Source organism: Olea europaea, unplaced genomic scaffold (genome assembly GCF_002742605.1).
Source record: "Olea europaea var. sylvestris unplaced genomic scaffold, O_europaea_v1 scaffold1765, whole genome shotgun sequence".
Taxonomy (NCBI): domain Eukaryota; kingdom Viridiplantae; phylum Streptophyta; class Magnoliopsida; order Lamiales; family Oleaceae; genus Olea; species Olea europaea.
In genome coordinates, this window is record NW_019235376.1 from 2,487 (window position 1) to 9,372 (window position 6,886).

A 6,886-nucleotide genomic window follows, 5' to 3' on the forward strand; every position below is an offset into this window, starting at 1 on the left:
AGTTATTCCGAGTGGAAGAAAAATACTATTATCAAAATATTTCTATGTTTAATATGAATTTCCTTGAATGCAAGAAACACAAAAAATAGCCTCTCGAAGCACGGATTTGGATGCTCTTTGTTGTTTTTGTGAATTCTAGGAGTTTGATTTAGCTAAAAATAGGTTTTCATAAAATTTGTCTGATTTGCTCAAGTTGTTGACACGACAGATGTTATTGTTATGCCTTGTTTGATTTAGCTAAAAATAAGTTTCGATAAAAATTGATAAAATATGGTTGAAAATTTTATAAAAGTCGTGAATCCAATCAAATGTGTAGTTGAAAATAAGTTTGAAAAAAAATAATTTTAAAAAAAATGAGGATTAAATAGAGGCAAAGTGAGTAGATGTGTTCAATAACACGTCACCTCCTATCTCTTCCACTTCGATCAAAATCACAAACCACTGTGTATTAAAAAACATGTCCGGAACTCGTTTATAATCAATTTAGATTATAAATAGATACAATTGTTTTATTCATGTCACAAGATTAATTTTATGCCCACAACTCTCATCTTTCTCGATTTGAGAGAGACTATACAAGAAAATTTGAAGAACATAGTCATGACAACATTGTTTAAACTATCAACGTCCCCTTGAAGGATATGGTCCCATTTCCATTCAAGCAGGAAATGAATAAATGCCAGAAAAATGAAATCACAATAAGAACTCACAAATTCTTCAATACTCATAAAGATCAGATTTCCAATTTCCATTATCACAGCAATGACAACATTTCTTGGACAAACCTTCATCCGGACTGCCCCATTTCTTTTATTTTTTCTTGTTTTGCCATAATTGATCATCTTTGCAAATTGCATAAGCAATAATAATACAAGTTAAAATCACCAATATGCATCAGTAAAACAGATAGAAAAAAATGTAAAGAGTCGAACCACAAGGGAACCAGCAGGAAACTCTAAATTCTTGAAAAATAAGTCGATTACGACTGATTGAATTTTTTTGTACAATGAGTCACCCCCAACATCCAAATAACTCTTCTATTCTGGATTTTGTTTTTGTCTTGACAACATTTAGGAGTCAAATCATTCAGAACCAGAATCCAACCCCATATGTACCACGAGCTTAAACCAAGCAAACAAGAAGAAGAGCAATGAGGGTAGAAAGGATATGTAAGAAATAATTTTAAAGGCGTCTTGATGTGCTCTCTGAAAATCTTTCCCCAAGATTTCTAGTGTTGGCAGACTTGTGACGGAAACTTAGGGTGATTATGTTCACCTTCGCAAGTAACAATCAGCATTGAAGGTCATCCAAGCACAGCCTCTCATGCTACTATATTTGTAGTATCCCCTGCAAAAATGCAGAACTAGACTCAGCAAAACCATGAAACTACCAAGTCATGCCATCGACGGGTAGGACTATCTATCCAAGAATGTACTTCCAACTTCAGGTTAGGAGCAAGGCATGCTAGTTATTATTAAATGTGATATTTAATAAGCATTGAAGGATCATCCAAGCACAGCCTCTCATGCTACTACATTTGTAGTGTCCCCTGCAAAAATGAAGAACTAGACTCAGCAAAACCATGAAACTACTAACTCATGCCATCGAAGGGTAGGACTATCTATCCAAGAATGTACTTCCAACTTCACCATGCAATAGAACGGTAACAAATATCATATACTGAAGAGGCTACCCGGCAAAAATGCAAGAATGAAAACTCCATATAAGCTAATAACCAGAAATGAATATCTGTGAGTAATTTTTGCAAATTTGGACCAAGCTATGTCACTCGGAGTAGGTGAGGAACAATACCTTGGGTGAGGAGAACCTTTGATTGGCTTCTGTCCATACTTCCCCCATGAATACTCATCAGGAGGTATATCAGCTAAGTTGTTGCTTATGGCAGGAACTTTGATTGATTTTTTCACCCGATGTTTCCTGTATAAATTAGGGGGAAATGGGTAAAGAAAAGCAGTGGCATGGTATAAATAACTCCAATGATGATAGTTTGATTAAAACAACAGAGGCTAGAAATAACCACCTCTCCTCTGGCAGTGGCGTCGATCACTACTCCCACATTTCCCACTTCCATCCTCTCCCCTTCCAGAACACCTTCTCTTATGTTGGTATGAGATAATTTTGAATAGCTGCTGGCTGGGATTGGTGAAGAGGATCCTTGCTATAAGAAGCAGCTCAATAATGAAAGAATGCAAAGAAAGTATTGAAATGCAACTTGAATTGAGAGAAAATTATGTATGCATTTTCATTGAATTCTACGTGCACAAGAACACTATATTTATACAAGGGAGCTACCAAAAATCTATTAATAGATGTTGTACAAGAAACAAACTAATCAGAAAATATTCTCCCCAACTATACAAACAATGAAACAGAAAATGATTTAGATGACCCTTCTGGAATACTCTAAAGTCGTTCCTTTTGTAAACCCATGTGGTTCATTTTTGCCAATTTTCTTTGCTGACTCATAACTGCCTAATTGACATTTTGCATTTCCTTCTTTCAACACCCCCACAAGATGGAGAGTCCATATTTTCTACCCCCATCTTGTGCAAATGAGAGTAAAAATTATTTGAACCCAATGCCTTCGTTAGAATGTTTGCTATTTGTAAGCCACTATTTACATATTTTGTAACAATACTCCCTTCTTGAATTTTATCACGAATTAAGTGGCAATCAAGCTCTATGTGCTTAGTTCGCACATGAAAAACCGGATTTGCTGCTATGTGTAATGCAACATTATTATCACAATACAATAAGACTGCTTGTTTAAATAAGGAAATACAAAATGCCAATTAGGCAATCATGAGTTAGCAAAAAAATCAGCAAAGAGGAACCACAGGTGGTTACAAAAGGAATAGCCTTAGAGTATTTCACAAAGGCCACCTAATTCATTTTCTGTTTCATTGTTTGTATAGTTGGGGAGAATATTTTCTTATTAATTTGTTTCTTGTACAGCATCTATTAACAGATTTTTTGTAACTCCCCCGTATAAATATAGTGTTCTAGTGCACATAAAATTCAATGACAATACATACATAATTTTCTCTCACACGTTGCGTTTCAATACCTTCTTTGCATTCTTTCATTACTGAGCTTGTTCTTATATGGTATCAGAGCAACATAGTTGATCCTACTAACACAAATGATGATTAAAACTCAAATTCTCTTCCTCTTACAGATTCAAATCCAAATCCAAATCCCGACACTTATGATCCATTTGAACCAAATAGCCCATATTTTATCAGTCCCAATGACAGCAATGGAGCTCTGCTTGTCACCCAAATGCTTGATACAAGTAACTATCATTCTTGGGCACGCTCAATGAAAAGAGCCCTTCGTATAAAAAACAAACTGGGATTTGTTGATGGAAGTATCCGTGAGCCACCTTGGCTTCGTTGCAATGACATCATCATCACTTAGTTGCAGAATACCATGTCTATCGACATCAAGAGTAGCACCCTTTATGTTGAGACTACTCACCCAACTGTGGCAGGAACTTGAACAGAGACTTGCCCAACAAGACACTCCTAGGATCTATGAAGTGAAGCAATGTATTGCAATGTTGATGCAAAACCAAGACACTATGAGCATATATTACTCCATATTGAAAACTCTGTTGGATGTACTAATGAACTTGTGAAATGTTTTCAAAACCCATTAATCACGTTTTTTACAAGTGACAAAAAATATTTTCTCCATTTGTTGGCCACATGGCAACTTTCTATTGGCAACTTACTTTTCACAAGGGTGTGTGTTTGTTTGAAAAAATCATGGACCATTGATCAAAATGGAGGGTTGAGATTAGCTTAAACTTTTCTATCATTTATTGATATGAACAGCAGGAGAGAGAAGCACGTGACTTTTATTTTCTCTTGATTTTTCTTCCAAAAAATGGCAAACTTCTCTCTTCTCTCTCTTTGGCATTTCACAATTCATTGGTATTCAGTTGCAAACTTTTATTAGTGATTGAGAATGTAGTAATTTATCAAGTTACGAATTTTTCCCTGATAAATATTTCCATTTATTTTTATTTCTAAGTTTATAAGAGATATCAACGATTTGAAACCAAAAAATTTGCAGGATTTTTAATTATTTAATGAATTTAAAATACATGTTGTTTAATTAGATACTTCACTATTTCGTAAACTGATATTAAGGACCTATTTGTTAAAGCTTCTACTTTCATTTTGCGTCTTGCGGAAGACTTTTATGAAGAAACTACTTAAACTTTCTTTAAAAACTATTTCATCCAAACAAAGGTTCAAAATATATTTTCTAGCCTCTCATGGGGTGGTTGAGTTGGTGGAGTGGGTGAGCACAAAGGCCTATGATCACGAGTTCGATTCCCCCTATCGACACTTTCTCAGTCAAGTCTGTTGCACAGGGTTTGTCTAGCGCAATTTACCTGACTAGCATGGTTTGCAAGCTATTGCGTCAGTTAGAGAATTTATCCAGTGCGCACTCGAAGGGTAGCGGTTGCGAATTTCCCCGCCATTAAAAAAAAAAAAAATTCTAAGTCTAGAAGCAATTTTTAACTTTGTCAAAAAATCGACAATAACTTGTGTTGTTATTCATTAATCTTTCAAACATGTCTCGTACAAAAGAGACTACACATACAAGATGAGATTCTCGGATCAAAAACAGTGGGTGGACCCCATGTGTCTAATCTAAAGGAGTTCTGTCAACCCCTCCTCTGTACATAGAGCATAAATCATCTTGTACACGCCATTCATTCTTATCAGTTTTCTTCATGGCAGTGCTGGCTGCCTTATCTTGAAAGAGTTTAGCCAATCAATTGCACTTAAATATTAATTTTTTTTTCCTCAATTCTTATACTGAATAATTCGATAGTGAGATTAATATCCAAATTTCGATCCAGCGGCCACTAGTAGACAAGCAGCACCACCACTTGGGAATTTTATTTATTTATTTTTTTTAAGAACACGATTAGAGTTTAAGGATAATCTAGTATTGCATTATTACTTAGATAAGATTTGAAAGTGTAAAATATAAAATTTTAATTTATTTTCTATTCCTTAATATCAAAGATGTTAATAAGGTTTCATGGAAGCAAAGATGACTTTGTTAGATTGCATGTAGGTAATTCTAGTTAAATCTTTAATAGAGATGAGAATCATTTTAAGTACGATTTTATCGAAGTTATATTTAAATTATTCCAATAGTACTCTTTTCAATTTTTCATTTATTTGATTGACACACGGATTTGTACATTTATTGAAGGGTTCATCGAGNGTACTCTTTTCAATTTTTCATTTATTTGATTGACACACGGATTTGTACATTTATTGAAGGGTTCATCGAGTATCGACATTTCTGCCAAAGAGAGAGGAGAAAGAAGTCTGCCATTTTTTGGAAGAAAAATCAAGAGAAAGTAAAAGTCATGTGCTTCTCTCTCCTGCCGTCCATATCAATAAATGATAGACAAGCTTAAGCTAATCTCAACCCTCCATTTTGATCAATGGTCCATGATTTTTTCAAACAAACACATCCTTGTGAAAAGTAAGTTGTCAATAGAAAGTTGTCATGTGGCCAACAAATGGAGAAAATATTTTTTGTCACTTGTAAAAAACGTGATTAATGGGTTTTGAAAACATTTCACAGAACTATAAGTCGATTCCTAATTGTACATGTGGGGGATTGAACACAGTAGTGAATGACCAAGATAGAGGTTGGGTAATGAAATTTCTTATGGGTTTAAATAACACCTACAAATCTCTCAAGGCTTAGATTCTTCTAATCAAGCCCTTTCCTAGTCTTAATGAAGTGTACTCTATTATACAACAAGAGGAAAAACGTCGAAAAATTTCTCTAGATTGCCCTATCAGTGATTCCATGGCTCTCATGGCAACTTCTAAAGATACTGAGAGTCAGAATGTTACATCTCAAAAGAAATACTACTGCATGTTTTGTGAAATTCCTGGACATTCTGTGGAGAGGTGCTCTAAGGCCGTTCCTTTTCAAACCACCCGTGGTTCCTCTTTGCTGACTCGTGAATGCTTAATTGGCATTTTGCATTTTCTTCTTTCAACACTTGCCACGTGAGCTCAATTCCAAAGAATAGTTCCCCAATGTCAGATCACTCTTGACATTGGATTCCCCTTCTTGAAGTGGGTGCTTTTCGACAGAATCGGTTTAAAGGAGCTGAATGTGTTTGGGCCAATCATCTGTTCGAAAGGTTGGGTTTTCAAGAAAGAGGTTTTGAGTGAAAGGGGATTGAATTTTCTTCATGTTCTGACTCTAGCATGACCACAACTAGAATTAAGAAGAGAAATAACTTTCTTAAACTTGTGTATTGCCTCCCCTGTTTGTTCAACTAAACTCCTTACTGATGCTCATCTTGGGGATATGATACAAGACTAAGCACTCTATGAGAACCCGCACTATTTGCTTCTTCAATTTCCTCCAACTCACACCCTAATTCCTAAATTTAAGAACTCCTCGAGAGGTGTAAAAGAAAAATCTTCATAACTACTGATTCAAAGATCTTCAATTATCCACGAAGAGAAAAAGCTTGAAAACTCAAATACTTAGTTCAAACCCTCATTTCGATGAATAAATATATTTACCAAAAAGATTCTTTTATAAAAATCAAAAGATATTCAAGCAAAGGAAAGATCATGAGATTGAACTGGGCATATGAAAATCAATCAAAAACAAGAAAACTCCAGATAAATTCAAATGATGGCAAACAACAATTTTATCAACTAAAAAAAAGAGAGCGTAAAAAATTCAAGAATTGACCTCATTTGAACTTTTGGATTGCTGCAAAACCCTAGATTCATCCCATCTCCATAGTCTACGAAAGCAAGGAAAAAATATTTTGAAAAGAGGACGACTTTTGCTT

General features: G+C 34.9%; 1 long non-coding RNA gene across 2 annotated transcripts; it reads right to left on the minus strand.

Annotated features, from left to right (window-relative positions):
• Positions 1-909: 909 nt before the first annotated feature.
• Positions 910-6,886, minus strand: LOC111378075. Of its 2 annotated transcripts, XR_002699811.1 has the most exons (4): positions 6,784-6,886; positions 2,042-2,179; positions 1,813-1,938; positions 910-1,549 (listed from the first exon to the last, which is right to left on the minus strand). It is a non-coding gene; the product is annotated as an uncharacterized LOC111378075 (long non-coding RNA). The 2 variants fall into 2 exon arrangements; XR_002699810.1 differs by lacking the exon at positions 6,784-6,886 and having other exon boundaries at positions 2,042-5,247.